Raw genomic sequence first — 19,739 nt, 5'->3', positions numbered from 1 at the left:
GAGTCCACTGGGCTCCAGCCCCAGCCCTGCCGCTGCCGGGACCTGCTCCGTGGACCAGGCGCCTCCGTGGTTTCAGCTCGGAAGTGGGAGGGCACACTCCCACGGTGGCTCCCGCACAGGCTGCGGTGGCGATTAAATGAGATAGCACACAGAGGGATCAGCACGGCGTGGCACAAGGTGAGGGCTCACCAAACAGCTCTTCTCTCCTTGTCATCAGTGGACCACGTGTGTGGAAGAGCAATAAGCAAGGAGGCTATTGATGGGGGGAGGCTGAGGGGAGTCTGTCTGTCGCTCTCCCTCCTGTTCTCCCCAGACAAGCCTGGGCGGCCCCACCGCTCTCTCCTGTGCTTGTTTGTGTTTCTAGATTTTCTTCCAATTTGAGGTCAATTGATTCTTGTCAGAAACAGATGCCTGTTACCATTTCCTCCTGCATGTTTATTTAGAAAAAAAAAATCAATTGCTGTGTTGAGTGTAATCAAATCTATTTGTTCTCTGAGAGCTCCACGCTCTGACAGGCCTGGTTCTCCCATCCCTCTACCGTGCTGGCGCCCTCTCTGGCCTGTTGGGTACCCATGCCGGGGAGCGCCTGGTGCCACCGGTTGGCATACCTGACCCTCAAGTCTGTGTGGCTGCACAGTGCTGGAAACAGTGGCCTTGTCCTGCTATAGAGACATTCCTGTCCCGGGGAAGACGGGGCAGCCTGCCGGGTTTCCCTTCTTGCCAGGCCTGGATAAAGGTCAGTGTTGGCGAAGGAGAGGGATAAATGTTGCCCCCTTGCCCTCCACAGGATTAAGTCCAGTTCTGGTGAATGGCCGGGAGGTGTACGGGAGCTGAGACTGAAGCGTTGGTGTAGGCGGTGAGGGCGTCTCTGTGTGGGGATCTGTGGGGACCCGTCCTGAGGGCCAGGCTCTCCCGGGAGCGGCATTCATGCCTGTGCTGTGGGGTCGCTGTGCACTGCAGATGGACACGGGGCCTATGGGTCAACGGGAGGCTTGACTCGGAAATGCTAGTGCACAGTCAGACTCCTGAGGACACACCGCAGCAGGGCCCCTGAAGGATGGGCCAGCTGGGCAGAGATGTCTCATTCTCAGTGGTCCCCCACAGCCTCTGACCGTCCTCACAGACCTTGGTGGAGTGCAGAGCTCCTCGGAGCTGCCTGGGGCCCGGCCCAGGGGTCTCCAGCTAGGCGGCATCTCCACATGGCAGTGGGTCCTGGGGAGAGGGCTGGAGCAACCCCCAGGCCCCGCCCTCTACCACATTCTTGCACTTCACTGTGGATGACAGGCTTTTGCTCCTCCACCCTGGCCATGGTCCAGCACAGGCCTCCTGGCCAGGAGGGTAGGCACATGTCTAGACAGCAGCCTGGGGGACAGGGTGGAGTCCCAGCGTCCAGAGTCAGCTCCCCGAGTCCTTGGTCTTGCCCCGTGCGAGAGCCCACCCTGCCCTGCTCCTCCGGTCCAGCACTGACTTACAAACTCTGCGCCAGAGGCTGGGCGGCACCCTGGGGGCAGATGGTGGGACTCTGGTCTGAGCACCCAGGGTTCCCAGAGGGGAGGTGGGAGGACTGATGAAGGAGGGCATTCAGCATGAGAGAGTGTGGGGAGAAGGTGGCACAGGGAACAGCATGCCAGGCATCAGGGCCTGCAGGTGCCCTTGCCCTTCCTCCTCCATTTTCCACCTTAAAATGGGGGCAAAATAGCCCCTCTCCACCGTACAGGGTCATGACAGTAAAGTAGCAATGCTCAAGCTTTGTCATCTCATGGCACACATAAACGAATCACTAAAATTCGGTGGCGCATCAAAAAGGTATCTTTTGCTGGCCTGACAAAAAGATGGGTATAATTTTGATTCATTCACACTGGATGGCTACTGCTGTGTTGGTTCCTGTCATTTTTTAAAACGTATTTGACCATCTGAGGGAAAAGAGGTCAGTGCCCGGGACGGACTAGGCAGGCACTGCGTGCGCCAGAAGCTCTCGCAGCGGCCAGGGTGCCCTTGGAGCCACCTGGTTGGAGGCCGCTGCATCAGGGGAAATGTCGGAGGCCTTGGCCAAGCCCAGAGGTCGGCCAGGCCTGAGGCTTCTCCGGATGACTCACCTGTCTGTCCCCGTCACCAGTGCCCCGCACAACGCAAGGTGGCCATTGCATTGGTGTTCGTGGAAAGACAGAACATTTCCTCGCTCCCTTCCCACTGCTCACGGCCATGCTCCGCGGGGGGCCTCTCACGGAGGGAGGTGCATGTCCTGGTCAGCCTGACACTGACGGGCACCCTCCGTCTGCCGGCCTGGGTGCCCTCCACCCAGCAGGGCCGGCCCGGCCAGCCCCTGGCACTGGCCTTGGGCTTCCTGCCAGCACGAGTGTGCGGGTCTCCTCCCGCTGCCAGGCCAGGCCTGCTTTGGCAGATAAAATATTGATCAGCCCGCGGAGGAGCCCAGAGTGGGATCCTATTTTCATGTCAGAACTCGGTAATGAACTACATTTATCAAGCCCGTTCTCCATGAGAAAGGTCAGCCGCAGATCTGGCTAAGTTGTGATGACACCTCATTAATCTAGTTCCCTCAATAACTGTCCCCCTTTGAAGATCCTAATGTTCTCCCATCCCAGCCACACTCCCTCGGGCCGAGGGAGATTATTATAGCAGCGGCACAGGCACATCCGCATTTAATTTTTTGAGTAAAGAGAGACGGGAAGCAGGTAGCAGCCTCTGGAATTAAATGTCCATCAAAGGAACACTTTCTCTTGCAAAACAAAGGGAAGCAAGAGAGACATTGTGAACGTCCATCAGCCGCGCGCCCCGCCAGCTCCGGCCTCGCAGGGACCATCGTCACTCTGAGGCAGGCGACGCTCCCAGCCCCGGGTATGGGTGCGGCTGGCGGCTGCAAAGGGGCCAGGGAAGGGGGGTTTGCAGAATGTGGGCAAGGTGGGAGAAGCCACCCAGACACAGGGAAGCTCAGATGCTGCGAGTGAGACAGGCCATGTGTGAAGGCGCCTGTTGGAGGCCCAGGTCCTGGACACAGGAAGCAGCCAGAGCAGGTGAGGAGAGGCGGGAGAGACCCTGCACCAGGGAGGGAGGGCGGTGAGGATGACCGGGAAGGGGCAGTGTCTGCCTGCCTTTCCTCCTTCCCCACCCCCAGCCATTCCTGCACCACGTCCTCGGGTCTCCTTCTCCAACTTGCTCCCTCTCCTGCACTCCCCCTCCCCGAACCCTCTCGTTCACTGGCCCAGTTTTCTCCATCGCGGGGGCTGGGCTGGTGCACCATGCCCTGAGATTCCAACATGTGGGTGTAGGCACCACACAGGCCGTCCCTTCAGAGACCACACAGCAGCCAGCCATGCCTGAGAGTCACACCCACTAGACTCTCGCCCTTCTTGGCCTGGCAGAGAGCCAGCCCCTCGGCTCAGAGCCTGAGACCCTCACACGGGAGAACCCCCAGTGGGGCCCCAAGGGAGAGACCAGATGTGCCCCTGGCTTATAGGGTCACTGGTGGGCAGGCTCCTCCTGATCCCCACGCAAACAGTAGCATCCCAGTCCCCACATTGCACCCAGCCGGGAGGCAGTGGCACCCGCCGCTTGACAAAGCTGTGATCTTTCCCACCAAAGCGAAAACCTGGCTCCGTCGCCTGGCACTGATGCCACAGCTGAATGTGGCTGTGATGCCATGTGTCATGCTGAGGTCGACTTTGAAACTGTTAAGCTGTGCAGAGAGCAGAAAGCATCTTACCCCCAGATCTAATTTATGAGCTGCCATAACTTTACTGGAGTTTAGCTTAAGAGGAACAGATGTTTAACTTGATGTAAATTCAGGAACATTAACCATCTCTCTGCTGCCATTTCTGGGAAAATTCAATTAACAATAAATGCCAAAACCAATGGGTTTATCTTAAGGTACATTTCCACTAACATGATATAGTTTAACTGATGGTGTTGACCAAGCCACAGCATTCTGAAAATCCCAGGAGATCGTTAAGCACACACAATACGGTCTCGTCACCATCCCCAAACAAACACAAACAGATGCATCAAAGGTGTGCCGTGTGGTGATCCCTGGCTGGCTGTTTCCTGGGCCTGTGACTTCTGGGCAGATGGGTCCCTGCTGCCTACACTCAGGAACCATGGGGTGCGCACCATGGCTTACACTGTAGCCACTGGCTAGTCCCATGACCTGGCAGAAAGCCGGTCTGCAGATTCTGCTCCCAGATGCTCCTTTCCTGAAAAGCCCCTTCTTCAAATCTGACTTTTCTGCGACAGCCCACCTCCAAGGAGCTGCTTCTGTCCACTGTAAGCCACACAATCTGGCCCACTGATCCCTTAGGCTTTGAGGAGCTTGCCCTTATCTCCATCCTCTCTCCTCCAAACACTGTGCCCAGTGCCTCTGCATCTCCGGCATGAGAGTCTTCACTCTCTTAAAGAACCCAGCCACAGAGCCCTGGGCGGACACGGCCATGGGCCACAGGGGCACTGGTGACAGTTTTGGAGATGCTCAGCCGGTCTCCTGCCCTTCCATCACTCGGAGCTCCACCTGAGTCTCCTCCTCACTCACTGGTCTCCACCCCAGAGCCAGCAATGGGCTAGTGTGCCCTGATTCTCCCAAGCCTCGCAGGAGCCTAGCACTCGGCTGACCAACTATCCTTGGTCAGTGTCCTCTGCTCCTTTCCCTGGAGGGTCCTACTCGTCCTCCCATCTCCATGCTCTGGGCTCTTGAAGGTACGGAGCCCACTTTGAGCCTGGACACAGAATCTGCACATCTAAGGCTCCATGTGGCCTACAACCTGCCTGGGCCCAATGCACTGCCACGCTGGCCATGCCCTCGGTCCCCAGGTGCTGTGCCAGAGTCCATCAAGCCTGCATGACAATATCTACCTCCACGTGCACTTGAATTTGAAGATAAACCCTCATCTCCATTTTTGCTCCGGCATCAGGTAATTTCAATGAACGAAACCACCCGGACCTTTGTTAGATAAATGGCACATTTGCTCATGAATGCCTGGTTCAATGGTGCTGCTGTACAGTCTGCTGTTTGACATTTACGATCCTCTCTTCATTCCTATTAGAGAAAGCAAAACCGGACGCATTCCTGGACGAGGATCCACTTACACTTTTAATGGTCGACTGGCACATAGATCACAGGGTCCCAAAGTGAAGGAGTGGTGTTTGAAAACTGGGATAAATGCTGAAGCCCTCCATGCACGCCTCGCTGAGGAGGGAAGAGGCCCCCCGCAGGCACCCCTGGGGCCAGGACCTGTCTCCTTCCCCCTTTCTCTGAAACAGGGCTCTTCCCTGTCTCTGTTTCCCAGGACACCAGGACAGGGCACCAGCACCTTGGGGCAGCAGGTGAGGCAGGGGGCAGCCTGGGGCAGAGGGACGTGGAGCCCATGCCTCGTCTGCCTGGTGCGGCCCAGGGTGCTGCTCAGGGTGTTGGCTCAAATGAAGTGATCTTCAGCTTCTGAGGCAAGCCCAAGTGCAACTAGCTTTTAGTTTTTTTTTTGTTTGTTTTTTTTTACAGATCCCGCCTCAAGTTTATTTGTACAAATAGCACAGGAGGACACCAGCCGCAGGCAGACAGCAGCCCAGGGGTCCCACCACTCCTTCCGCCCTCACATTGGCAGACAGAGGCCTCTGCCCTGGAGCTTTCTTGGGTGCCTGGGCACCTTTGGGAGCCTGAGCTGGAACCTCAGCTGTAGCTGCAGCCCCAGCCTGGGCCTTGGATTGAGCCTTGGCCTTGGCCTTTGACCTGCAGAGCCCGAGACCCTTGGTGATATGGGCAAGATTGAACTTGTGGCTGCTGCCCTTTGGGACCATGGCTTGGCCTCCTTGGGCTTTACAAGGGCCCTGATGGCCACGACACTGCATACCCATGGCCTTGGAGTTGTCACCCCCTCTGGTGTGAGGTTGTGTGGACTGCCAATCAGTGCGATGGAACGGGGGTCTTTAGGAGGGAACTGCCCTCACGTTAACATGTTCCACATTTGTATCTGTAGAAGCTTTGTGGGCTTGTGGGGACATGCGTGTTAGAAGGGGAGGTATTACAGAAAAACTGGCCTCTTTTTTTCCCCTCCACCTGAATAAAACTTACTTTACTCTCCTCAGATTGGTCTTTGAAATCTTTCCTGGGCAAGTCAAGGACCTGGAGGTCGCCAACACATGATCATGCAGGGGCAGGGCCAGCGCCCAGGGGGAAAGCAGTCTGGTAAGTCCTGGCTCCGGGGCCAGAAGCCAGAGCCTGGCCCTGAGAGGAGCTGGGCTGATGGGAAGGGTAGGCCATGGGGACTGAAGAGGAAGCCTGGATGTGGCCCATGGGTAAGGCCGGAGGAGCCGCTCACAGACCATGCCCTGGTTTGCTCTGCTCACCTCCTGGGCTCCCAAGGTTTCCAGGACTGAAATGAGGGCTCAGCCTAAGACTCAACTGCCATGGCCCTGCCTGTTGGCTCTTGTGGCCTAGAAGAGGCCATCAAGGGTCACCTGCTCAGAAGGGATCAAGGTGGACCCTTCTGGAACCACCTCATGGTCCAACTGTGCCTGACTCACCTGCCACGATGGATGGCATGGTGGGCCCTGCAGGCCCAGCCTCACCAGGGCTGCCGGAGCCAGTCTCCTCTGTGTGAAATGCCCTCCCTGTTAGAGTCCGCGCCCACCCTCTGGGTACAGCTCTCTTAGAAAGCCATCCCTGGCCAGCTCCCCTCCCCCATCCGGTGGCAATCAGGGCCCAGACCCTGCACTTGACTCGGAGCACTAACTGCCCTTTGGTGCTGACTCTCCCCAGTGTGTGGCACACACCCACCAGCAGGGGCCTCAGGACGGGAGGGCGTGCACCCTGTGGGCAGTCACTGCACCCGCCACACCCATGAGGGCTGCTTTGCAGCGGGGATGGACTGATTGATCCCAAGCAGCATGACTTACAATGAAGGAGCAGAGGGAGGTAATTTATCCTCATTCTGAACGTCTGGCTTGGCAGAGATGGCAGCCGTGGAGCCCCTCCCTGCTCTGTGCCTTCATGAGGACGTGAGTCACTGCCAGGCTTCCCGTAACTCTAGATCTCAGGCGGAGCACGGGCAAAGAGGCATGGGGCACGGGGCTCTGCACCCTGGCCACCGGGCAGCAGCCCCTCATCTGCAGGCCTCAGAACACATACACACTCCCCTCCTCTGCCTCCCCGCCCCCCCCCCCCCCGCCCCCAGCAAAGCTGGGCCATTCAGCTGGGGGAGAAGGTGGGGTTTGGGGAGGGGGCAAAGGAGCAGAGCCTGCCCTGAAACCCTCTGCAGCTGATGTGTGTGCACACCACCTAGTTTTTAAACGGAGATGAGGTAAGACTGGTGGTGTCTGGCTGTGTGTGATTAATTGGGGGCCATAGCTTCAAGGAGTGGATCTGGGCCCACTTATCTGGGTCGCATCTACCTGAGCAAATGGCCATGATTATGGCTTTTAAAAATGACTTCGTAGAGATAATGGGTCACAGAAAATAGAGTGGGACTGAAAGTAAATGTAAAATGAGGGAGTCTGCTGGCTGAAAGTGGGGCTGCTGCAATAATTACGTTTAAAACGGTGCCCATGTCTTGGGAGATTCTTCTCCCGGTGCACGTGCCCACATTTCTCACTGATGGGGGAGGGCACCCTGCTCAGTGCATGAAAGTATGGGGCCTGGAATCAGTTCTCTTTTTACTTTTTAAAAAAGGTAGATTTTTTATTGATTTTAGGGAGAGGAATGGAGAGAGAGAGAGAGAGAGAGAGAGAGAGAGAGAGAGAGAGAGAGAGAGAAAACATTATCTATATCTATATTTATATCTATATCTATATCTATATCTATATCTATATCTATATCTATATCTATATCTATATCTATATCTATATAAATTCCAGAAATATCCATCAGGAACACTGATAGACTGCTTCCTGCACACCCCCCCATTGGGAATGGAGCCTGCAACCCAGGCATGTGCCCTGACCAGGAATCAAACCAGTGACCTTTTGGTGCACAGGATGATGTCCAGGCACCAAAGCCACATCAGCCAGGGCTCTTTTCACTTTTTAAAAATAATTTTAAATTGAATTTATTGGGGTGACACTGGTTAATAAGTTATATAGGTGTAAAGTGTGCAATTCTATGAATAGCCATCTGTATATACTGTATTGTGTTCATCACCCCAAGTTAAATCTTTTCCCCCCTTTACCCTCTTCGACCTGCCTCCACCCCCTTTCCCTTGGATAATCACCTTACTGTTATCTGTGTCTATGAGTTTTTTTTTCTTCTTGCTTAATCCCTTCACCTGTCAAACCGCACCCCTTGCCCCTGACAGCTGTCAGTCTGCTCAATCTATGAGTCCATCTCTATTTTGCTTGGTAGTTCAGTTTGTTCATTAGATTCCACATATGAGTGAGATCATATGATATTTGTCTTTCTCTGACAGACTTATTTCACTTAACATAATACCCACAAGATCCATCCATGCTGTCCCAAAAGGTAAGAATGCCTTCTTTTATACAGCTGAGTAATATTCCATTGTGTAAATGTGCCACAGCTTTTTTATCCACTCATCTACTGATGGGCACTCAGGCTGCTTCCAAATCTTGGCTAGCATGCAATGTCGCTTTTGTACTTTTTTAAAATATATATATATATATATATATATATATATATATATATATATATATATATATACCGTATTTTTCGGACCATAAGACGCACGTTTTTCCCCCCAGAAGTGGGGGGGGAAAAGTCCCTGCGTCTTATGGTCCAAATATAGCCTACACATATACTTTTAAAAAAAAGTTTTTTTACTTGCCCGGCTCTGTGTGGTCTTTGTGTGCTTGCCCGGCTCTGTGTGCTTGCTGCAGCCACTGTCCATTCCTCCGTGCCCAGAGTGTCTGCCCCGCTCTGTAAACCCCGAGTGGTAGAGGAGTTCCCATGTATGGTAGTCAGCCTCCATGCCCTCGCTGCAGCCATATCTCCATGTCAGCCCAGGTGCGGTGTACGGTAACTGCGTAATCCAAACCGTAATCATCGCCTGTACCCCTTGCTGGCCCGTACTCCGTGCCCGGAAGAATGCCGCGTCTATTCCCCCAATCATTCCTCTCCGCCCTCTGTTGCCGTGCTTGACTACTGGGTAGGCGTACTGTAGATCTCAGCAGAACCTTTACCATAAATTTTCAACTTTATTCTAATTTATTACTGAAGTCTCTCGTTATTGTGTTTTACAGTACATTTTGTCTTTTGCTGACTGTATTTGTTAATAATGGTTCTAAATGGTTCTAAATGCTGCTGTTTACTTTACAGGGTTGATTACATGTGTTTATGACTGTGATGTTGGGTTTTAATGCACATAAAATATTTTAGGACACTATTTGTTTCAGAATCTTTTTTTCTTCATTTCCCTTCTCTAAAAACTGGTGCGTCTTATGGTCCGAAAAATACGGTATATATTATTGATTTTTTTACAGAGAGAAAGAGAGAGGGATAGAGAGTTAGAAACATCGATGAGAGAGAATCATCAATCAGCTGCCTCCTGCACATCCCCTACTGGGGATGTGCCGGCAACCAACATACATGCCCTTGACCAGAATCAAACCTGGGACCTTTCAGTCTGCAGGCCAGTGCTCTATCCACTGAGCCATACTGGTTTCGGCCGCTTTTGTACTTTTAATTTTCCCATGCACTCGTGTTCTGGAAGTGTGTGAGCAGAGCTGTGCCGAGTGCTAGAAACCCTGGTCTTCTCTCTCTGAGCCTCATTTTCCCATCTGTACATGGGAACCCATAGCCTCTGTCCCCAGAGTTGTTGTCAGACTCAATGGCCCAGGATGGCACCTCACTTGGCACAGAGGAGGAGCACTCTGGGTAGCAGGGAAATCCTCTTTGCATTTTATTTTTTAAAATATATTTTTTAATTGATTTCAGAGAGAAAGGGAGAGGAAGAGAGATAGAAACATCAATCATGAAAGAGAATCATTGATCGGCTGCCTCCTGCATGGCCCCCACTGGGGATCGAGCCCACAACCCGGGCATGTGCCCTTGATTGGAATCGAACCTGGGACCCTTCAGTCTGCAGGCCAACACTCTATTCACTGATCAAAACCAGCTAGGGCCTCTTTGTATTTTAATGTGTCAGAATCCCAAGATCTCTGGGGGGGTGGTGGGGGGGAGGTGAGTGTGAGGTCCTTAGAAGGTTCTGGGAATTCAATCTTCCTGGGCCTTGATCCCAGGGCCCAGAATACACAACCCTCCCCCCTGGCAGCACTGGGGTGGGGTGGGGGCACCCAGGAGTGACTGTAATGGAAATATAAATCGTCCTACTTCCAAGCAGCACGTTAATATTCAGTAATGACCTCAACCTATTCTCTGCACCCACTAGTAAGCACCTCAGCCCCACATCACATTTCCCAGTCTCTTTAAGACAGCAGGAGAAAGCCCTAAAAGAACCATAAAAATATGGTTGCAGATGAGCCTGAAACTCATCTCTTTGAAGCTTAATTGATGGGAAAAGCTTCTGGCCCCAGAGAACTCGCAGGCCCATCATGCAGATATTCGATGGAGCGTCTCTGTACCACCAACCACGCTAAACTGGAAATCATTACGTGGTAATTGCAAACACATTAATAAAATGACCATGTGGGTTTTCTCAGGACATGAAAGAGGGGTAAAGTAATTTGCTTGGATAACTTAGCAAAAATGTACAGTCTGCCCTGAGATAGAGGGAAGCAAGCAAGGGTTGCTTGGGTCTCAGTCTTCCCAGCCCCTTGAGATGGGGCCCAGGCCTCTATTCTGAAAGCCCTGGGAGGGTAGCCAGGCCTCAGGACCACTGCTAGGGTCTGGGCACAAGACACCTGAAGGTCCTCTGAAGTCACTGTCCAGGGAACTACCAGCCCATTCACGCTCCTGTCGCAGAGCCAGGGAGAGAGACCCGGGCTCTGGTGACAGTGCTCCCTGGACAGCTTCCTCGGCCGTGCCTCTCCCCTCAACTCCTGGAGAAGACGGGAAGAGTGTGTGCAGAATCCAATGGCATCTGCTTTAACTGCCGCAGGCCTAAGACAAGGCCAAGGTGACCACTCACAGCCATGAGCGGGCTTCCTCCCGATGTTAGCCAGCTCAGCTCCTGGTCTCACACCCCAGCGCACACAGAGTGCTCACCTCCTCCTCCAGCACTTCACTCGCATGTGGTCACAGGACTCCCTGCCCAGCCGACGTGTGTGTGTGTGTGTGTGTGTGTGTGTGTGTGTGTGGTTTGTGTGAGATTATTGTGTGTGTGAGTGTGTGTGTGTATGTGAGTGTAGAAGTGTGTGAGAGTGTGTGTGAGTATTGTGTGTATGAGAGTGTGTGTGTGTGTGTGAGAGAGAGAGTATTGTGTGTATGAGAGTGTGTTTGTGTGTGTGTGTTTGTGTGTGTGTGTATGTGAGTGTAGAGTGTGTGTGAGATTATTGTGTGTGTGTGTGAGTATAGAAGTGTGTGAGAGTGTGTGTGAGTACTGTGTGTATGAGTGTGTGTGTGTGTGAGTATTGTGTGTATGAGAGTGTGTTTGTGTGTGTGTGTGTGAGTGTGTGTGTGTGAATGTGTGTGTGTATGTGAGTGTGTGTGTATGTGAGTGTGTGTGTGAGTGAGTGTGTGTGTGTGTGTGAATGTGTGTGTGTGTGTGAGTGTGTGTGTGAGTGTGTGTGTGTGTGAGTGTGTGTGAGTGTGTGTGTGAGTGAGTGTGTGTGTGTGTGTGTGTGTGAGAGTGTGTGTGTGTGTGTGTGTGTGAGTGTGTGTGTGTGTGTGTATGAGTGTGAATGGAGGAGCAGAGGCTGATACAGGCAGCATGGAGACCTTTCAGGGAGGAAACCTCCTACCTGTCTCCTGTTCTTACCTGCCAGTGGCATACCCCTCTCCCCCCCCCCACTCCCACACACACTCCTCTGTGTACCACCACCCATACCCTGCTCTCTGCATGTCCACATCCCCTCTGTCCTTCCGGGCCCACCATGAAGCATTCTTCCTCTAGGAAACCCTAGGTATGAACCCTGGATATAGCACTTACAAGCTGTGCAGCCTCCAGGAAGCCACTTGAGCTCTCTGAACCCCATCCACGGAGCAAGGACAATAACAACACCTACTCATCTCATTGACCTGTCAGCGGTCTCCAGCGCATTGCATCTACCCATTGCACCAGGCCTGTGAGAGTGCCGAGCACCTACTCAGGTACTCATGGCTTCCTGTGTGGCCACCTCATCACTGGCTTGGGCAGTTTGCATAGCGCTCTGACAGAGGGGTGACCTCAGGAGTCCCAGGAATTGGCAGGGAGATGGGACCGGGTGACACGTGGGCAGGAAGGAGGGCAGCAAGCACTGCCCACAGGGTCTCTGGCAGCACCACCTGAAGCTCAGGGAATGGCAGGCTTGGAACCGGAGGGACAAGGTGCTGAGCCCTACGCGGGATCCGAGGAGAGGCCTGTGAGGGTCAAAGGGTGCAGAGAGGGGCAGGAGCAGGAATTCACAATCAGAGAAAACAAGAAGGCACCGTTGCTAGAAAGCAAAGCACCCTGGCACACAAAGAGGGCAATCGAATGTGACTCACCCCGAATGAACAGCATGGTTCGTCTTCCACTGCCGGTACCTCGGTGAGGAGGCAAGCTGTCGACTTGCTACATTTTTACCCCAAACACCCAAGAAAGAGAAAACATTTGGAGTCGGCTTCTGCCTGCTGGCTCTGGCAGCGGCTGTGCGTCTCTGGGTTCGACGCAGGAATACCCCAACCAAGAGCTGCCCACGTGTCTGTTCTGCTGTGGACGCCCGGCCCGACCACCACGGGGCCTCTATGCTGACGCAGCTCCTGCGTACACGCTCGCAGATGCCAAGGCAGTGACACAGGGGTAACACGTGCCCAGCAGGTGGGGAGGGGGTGGGCTGTTCTCCTGCAGCCCTGGCCCGAGAGCAGGTAGAGCCATGAGACAGGGAGGGCTGCTCAGGAGCCAGGCATTTTATTTTAATAACCAGGCTGCCAGACCTGTCACCTGATGGACGCCAGCCTTGTGAGGTTGGGAGACTTGCGTGCGTCTGACTGAAGCCCCTACGGTGTCCGGGGACTCACTCTCTTGGACAAAGGAGGGAAAGAGGTCTTTCTGCAGAGCTGGGTTTGTTGGTAGTTGGCTGTTCTCCCCTCACCCACTGGATAGAGAAGGGTCCAAACCAGGCCGTGGGGCGGTCCTGTGGCTCACTTAGTTATAAAATGATAAAGAGCATGAGAGACTGGGAAAACTTCCACTAAGTTCATTTACATTGTCCTCCCCTTATCCATGGCCCCCAGTGGATGCCTGAAACCAAAGATAGTACCAAACCCTGTATATACTGTTTTTTCCCCCTATACATACATACCCGTGACTGAGTTTAATTTATAAATTAGGCATGGTAAGAATTAAGAACAACAACAATAAAATAGAACAATTATAGTATACTCTATTGAAAGTTATGTGAGTATGGAGTTACTAAGCACAGTAAGGGTGGCTTGAACACAGGCACTGTGACATCTCAGCAGCTGATCTGAGACGCAACTCAATGTAGATGAGTGGGGCCCATCTACACGTGAATAAGCTGGACACGAGGTGGGACAGAGCAGGGCCTGGCACAGGGACGATGTACACTGAGGGGGACAGCAGGACCTGTACATAGAAATGATGTTCACGGGGTGGAAGAGAGCAGGACGGTATAAGACTTCATCCTGCTACTCTGAGAGGCGCACAATTAAAAATGCAGACGTTTTTAATTGCCGGAATTTTCCACTTTGTATTTTCAGACTGTCGTTGACCTCCGGTAACTGAAATAGTGGAAAGCCAAACAGCTGATAAAAGGTTCTACTGTAACTAAATCGTAGCCCTCAGAGTCCCCCCTTTCAAGAAGATTATGAGAAAATTTGGAAAAAGAAAAAATAATCACCAGTAATGTTTGAACCTCTAGCAACATGGCCGCCTGTATTTCTGCGTGTCCCCTCTTGTCGCTTTCCTTGGTGCTGAGCGTTTTCGCACACGGCCATCTCAGCACACGTGGCACCAGGGTTTGGCCTTTAGCAGTCTCCCAGAAGAGGCTGCTTCCAGCTGCTCCTGGTCCTCACGGTGCGAGGCGAGCTGCTTCCCACCAGCCCTGGAAACCCTGGTGCCTGTCATTACCCACCTGACCCGGGGCTCGGGGTAGTGAGGGCCTCTCCTTTCTTCTGGGGAGGAACAGGTCAGCGAGCACCCCTGACAGCCATCAGGATGGAGGCTGCTTGTGTCATGTGGGTCGTTATTATGCATTATAATGAGGGCACAGGCCACCCGTCCTCGAAAAAGCCATTTTATTTCAATCAGCAAGGGGTAAAGCGGGGCACAGATTTCCTTAGCAACTCTGGAGAAAAAGAGAAAGTGTTTGGACTTCTCCTCTGGGAGGAGGACAGAGGAGCTGAGGCTGGCTCTGATGTGGACCGTCTCCTGCGGGCCGCGGGCTGGGCCAACAGAGGGCTGGCCGCTCAGCACAGATGTGGAGTCCGTCCAAGGCTGGTCAGCGCCTGGGCTCCCGGGAGGCCGGCCAGGCTGCCGCTCTGTCCCAGGGACACAGCAGCCTGGAGCCTCACAGGATGTGGCATACAGGGGACTTTTCAAAACACGGTGCCGTTCTTCTCAACGCTGGCTTTTGACCGTCTCAGATCTCCTAATATCCTATGGTGTCAAAAATACACTTTTTGGTCAAACTGCTCACACATTTGATGGAAGGATGACCCTGACCCTGCAGCTGAAACATGAAGTGCTCATGACTGGAGGCTGCAGTACGGCGGTGTTTGCTTTGCTGTGTTCGAGGCAGTGAGAGACATTTTTATTAAGGGCACACTTCCCATTTACAGGGTTTCTATTTACTCGGCAAGACCTAATTCCGCATTGTCATTCGGAAAGCAATGCCGCTTGAATTCCATTGCTAGATTGTGAATTTCCTCCAGCAACTTCTGTTTAGTCAACGCCAGAATCTTGGTGGGTGGTAATACATATCGAAGTACAAGATGGTTGAGAGCAGCAGAGTAAAAAGCCCACATCAAATATGATTATTGATCAACGCCGAACTGCCTTCATCATCTCTATGCTAATCCCAGATATGTACATACATATTGGCACTTTCATTACACAAATACATTGGCATCTGTAGCTGGGAAAATGTATCGAGCAATTCAAAATTGCAATCTTTGGAGAACAGTAAATAAATAAAAATACAGCAAAAGGCACCGAACAGAAAAGGCTTTGGATTCTTATAAGCATGATAGCCTGTGAAAAATAGTTGGGTAGAAACTCTTCAAATGTTTGATGTGGCCTATTTTTAAAAAAAGTTTTGGAAGTAAAATATGCATACCAAAAAAACACAAAAAAGTAAAACTTAAAATAATGCATCAATTAGACAGGGCTTCCTTGTCAAGGGGAAAGTGTAGGTAAATGCAGCTCTCAAATCCTCCCACAACCACATCAAATTACGAGTAAACTACAGAACAACTATCATTCAGAACCACCTGAAATCTGGCGGAATAAAAGTTTTACAACTTGGGATTTAAAGAAGAAGCCACATCGAGCCTGGCAGGAGGGGCAGAGATGGGGAACAGGCTGGTGCCATACTCACACCTGGCAGATAAAAATTGGGAGGGCCCTGGGCAGGTAGCTCAGTTGGTTAGAGCATTGTCTGAATATGCCAAGGTTGCAGGTTTGATCCTAGGTCACAGCACAAATAAGAATCAACCAACGAATGTATAAATAAATGGAACAACAAATCAATGTTCCCCCCCTCCCCAATGCTCCCCCTTGTCCTTTCTCTCTCTCTAATCAATCTGACTTTAGAAGTCCCCCTGGGGAGCAAGGGATCCCAGCCACAAACCAGGCCACCCAGCCCAGAGTTCCAGAGCCAGAAAGAGTGGTCCACATAACTTCTGGCTGTAAAAAACAGGGAGGATTGAGGCTGAATGAGGCTGCCAGAGTCCCAGGCATTCCCTTAAAGGGTCTGTGGAAGGACTTACTTGGATTATTCCCTCTGAGCTCCAGCGTTGGGGCAGTAGCTCAAAAGGAACCAGGGACATATGGAGAGGAACTGAATTGTCTGACATTAGGGTGAGAGCTAGGGAATGGCTTTCAGCTGTTGTTCCTTTTCTGAGCCTTCCCCTCACAGACCCAGCAGGCAGACACCATATCTGAGACTCCATCAACCTGGCTCTCACTGTTATCCCATCCTGGTGACTCCCTGAGATCCCACCCCACCCAACTTGTGGGCCATTTCCAGTGGCTTTTCCATATATAACTAGCTTCTCTTGCTTAATGCTTCAGACTTTCCTAAAGTCTTTCAAACAAGCAGCATCTGGCTTCTGTGTACCCTGTACCTCTGGCTTAGTGAGTACAGGCCTGGCACTAGTGACAGATGGCCTTGGTTCACTACTGGACACCTCCAAGCCCAGCACAAGAAGCAGCCATGTGCTGATGGCTCTGTAGCTCAAGGTGGATCTAGGCAGGGCACAGGTGATGGCTGACCTTGCATCTCCTGGGAGGCCCCAGAGCCAGGGCACCTGGTGGACAGCTTCAGACCATGCTGGATTATAATTACCTCCATGAGTGACACACTGAAGGGTAAGACTTGGTAAGCACTAAAACCCCACTGAAGCAAGTCCTGCTTCATAGGGTTGACTCCTGCCCAGCTGCTCTGCCACTGGATTGCAGCCAGTCTTCACAGCAGGTCAGCCTGGGGATCAATCCCTCCCAGTGACATGCCAACAGCAACCAAGGCTCAGCGACAACAGGACAGTGCACAGGCCACACAGGAGCACACCTAGGGTGCCTAGTTCAGGTGACTGTGCTCTACAGACACCTACTGCAGAAGGCCACTCTACAAGGTCTGGTTGATGTAGCAGCTCTACCTAATACATAGAAACAAACACAGGGAAGCAGCCAGAATGTGGGAACAAAGAAAGAAGTCTAAAATGAAAGAACAGGAGAAATCTACATAAATACAACTAAATGAAATAGAGGTGAAAAAAACAATTGTTATAAGGATGCTCAAGTAACTTTGTGAGACTTCAAGAGCATGAAAAAGGATATCCTATCTAATAAAATAGTAATATGCAAAGTAACCATCACTCTGCTACACCCACAAGCCAAGCTCACCAGCCAATCAGGAGTGAATATGCAAATTAACACAACCAAGAAATATTCAAAGTGATGAAAAGCAAGAACCTACAACCAAGATTATTCTACCCAGCAAAGTTATTATTTAGAATCTGAGGACAAATAATGAACTTCCCAGACAAAGAAAAGTTAAAGGAGTTCACCACCATCAAACTAGTATTATATAAAATGTTAAGGGTCTTCTTTAAGAAAAAGGAAAAAAAAAGATTAAAAATATTAACAATAAAATGGAAATAAATACATATCTACCAACAATTGAATCTAAAAAACAAAATAAATGAACAAGCAGTACAGAACAGACTCCTGTATACGGGGAACATTTTGATGGTTGCTGGATGGGAGAGGGGTGGGGATATGGGTGAAAAAGGTGAAGGGGTTAAGTACAAATTGGCTGTTACAGAAAAGTCACAGGGAAGTAAAATATAGCATAGGGAATATATTGTAGTAAATTATTCTGACTATTATGGTGTCAGATGGATATGAGATTTATCAGGATTGTCACTTAGTGAGTTACATAATGTCTAATCACTGAGATGTACACCAGAAACTAATATATTATTAGATGTTAACTGTAATTGTAAAGTAATAAATGATTAAAAAACTAATACAATTAAAAAAAAGAGAGAGAGAATAAAGATCAATTTGGCAGTCTTTCTTGCCCTTTGAGGTAGGAGAAATCCAATCCCTGATCTTTCCCTGTTACTTCTGACTTAAGTGATCTATAATGTTAATTTTACCTTGCTACATTCTGTCACTATAGGTAATAAGTGTAAGTTTCTACTCATTGACTCTCAAAGTGAAAATGAATGAAAAGCATTACCAACATTCTGATGACAATACCCATAACATCCAAAGAAAGCCATGTGGAATCTCATTTCAGGGACTCCCTTATGCTGTCTGAAGGGGATTGTTTCAGTTCTCACAAATAGTTCTCTTTCTTCACCTTCCTTCAATTTTTCAACATCATGACATATTTTAGTTTGCTTGACATTTACTATGTCTTTCTTATTTAGCAATTTGTTTTTTTCCCCATAATTTTAACTGCCATTTAAAAATGTATTCAAATATTTATTTCTTCCTTTATCATATGATTAAAGGAAGAAATAATTTGATTTAAAATATTTTATTTATTTATTACATATTTTTATTGATTTCAGAGAGGAAGGGAGATGGGAAGAGACACTCTTGGTGCACCCGTTTGTGGGCTGTGTGCACAGTCTTGTTGTATTGATAGTTAAACCTTGATTATTGCTGTTATCACTGGGAGGAATTGACCTCCAGGCCAATTGGCTGTGAGGATCAGCTGTGTCTATGATGGGAGAACCTCTGTGCTGGAGACACCCTAATGAGGCAAGACTTGCTTCAGTGGGGCTTTGGTGCTCACTGAGTCTGCCCCCTGAGTGTGTCCCTTATGGATCTGAGGAGTTGTAATCTGGATGGTCCCACTTTGACCACTGGGTACACTGGCTCTTGGATCTCCAAGGAGGTGCTAATTTAGCCTCTGCCTGAGGCCACCCAGCAGGAGCTATGGAGAGATCTGCAGATTCCTCTTCTTTGTTTGGGTTTTGGAGGTGCCAAGTTGAGGACTAGCTGTGAAGCAATGCAAGCTGCTGTGGGATCCTGGGCTTTCTTTGACTCAGGATGTTCTGGATCTCTTTGACTCAGCTGCTGTTTGTTAGGTAAGTTTAGATTTCAAAGGACCAGGTCATTCATATGCAAAAGTCTCTGTGCTTGGCTTGGGTGGGGCGGGGTCTCAGGTCAAAGCAAACAGCAATGTCTTCCTGTCAGCTCTGTTCTAAGAGGCCCCTGGATCTCAGTATCCTGCGGTAATTGCTGCAAGCATCTCTGAAAGAAAGCCACACTTGAATTCCGCCCACTGCCAGATAGCAGTTTCTCCCCGTATGAGTCTGAGTCCACAGAGTCTCACCCAACACTGGAGTTCAGAGCAATCGGGAGCTTGTGTCTCCCTCCTGCTTGAAAAAGACAGCAGTGTCCTCAGTTGCCAGCCCTCTCTGTGTGCACGCCTCCGTACCTCTGCACTTTACTTCTGCAGCTCTCTGAGTCTCCATGTGCTTTTCTCTTTCCTTCTAGTTGTAGAATTTCCACTCAGCCAGCCTTCCAGTGGTTCTAGATGATGTCTGTTTTGTCTTTTAGTTGTAATTTTGAAATGGTTGTGTGAGGCAGCAAGTTCAGGTGTTTAGCTATGCCGCCATCTTGGCTTCTCACCCTCTATTTTTAATTTTTTTTACACAGCTCTTCTTTTTAGATTCCTTTCCTGTTTAATTGGATTATACCAGTCCCCACTCCCATGCTTTCCCTGCTTAACTTTTTTTTTTTTTTTTTTCCAGAAAGAAGGTAATTTTATGTGCCCTTGCAAGTCTGAAAATGTCTTTATTTGGGATATAAAATTGTTTTCCTTCAGAAATTTGAAGGCAATCACTTCACTGCCTGCCAGTGTTGATACCACCTATCTGATAAAAATGACTCCTGATTCTTTGTTGACAGTCATCTTTTCTCTCTAAAAGCTTCTAGCATCTTCTCTTTACCTTTGATGTTCTAAAATTTCAAGAGGACATGCATCTGTAGAGCTTCTTTCATCCCCCT

The 19,739-nt window shown here is 50.5% G+C and overlaps 1 protein-coding gene across 5 annotated transcripts in view; it reads right to left on the bottom strand.

Annotated features, from left to right (window-relative positions):
• FSTL4 (follistatin like 4) overlaps positions 1-19,739 on the bottom strand; it is a 518,038-nt gene that overhangs the window by 88,554 nt on the left and 409,745 nt on the right. The window lies entirely within an intron of this gene.

This window comes from Pipistrellus hanaki (genome assembly GCF_964339955.1).
Source record: "Pipistrellus hanaki genome assembly, chromosome: 5".
NCBI lineage: Eukaryota > Metazoa > Chordata > Mammalia > Chiroptera > Vespertilionidae > Pipistrellus > Pipistrellus hanaki.
Note: the sequence above shows the minus strand (reverse complement) of the source record. Positions and strands in the feature narration are given on the sequence as shown.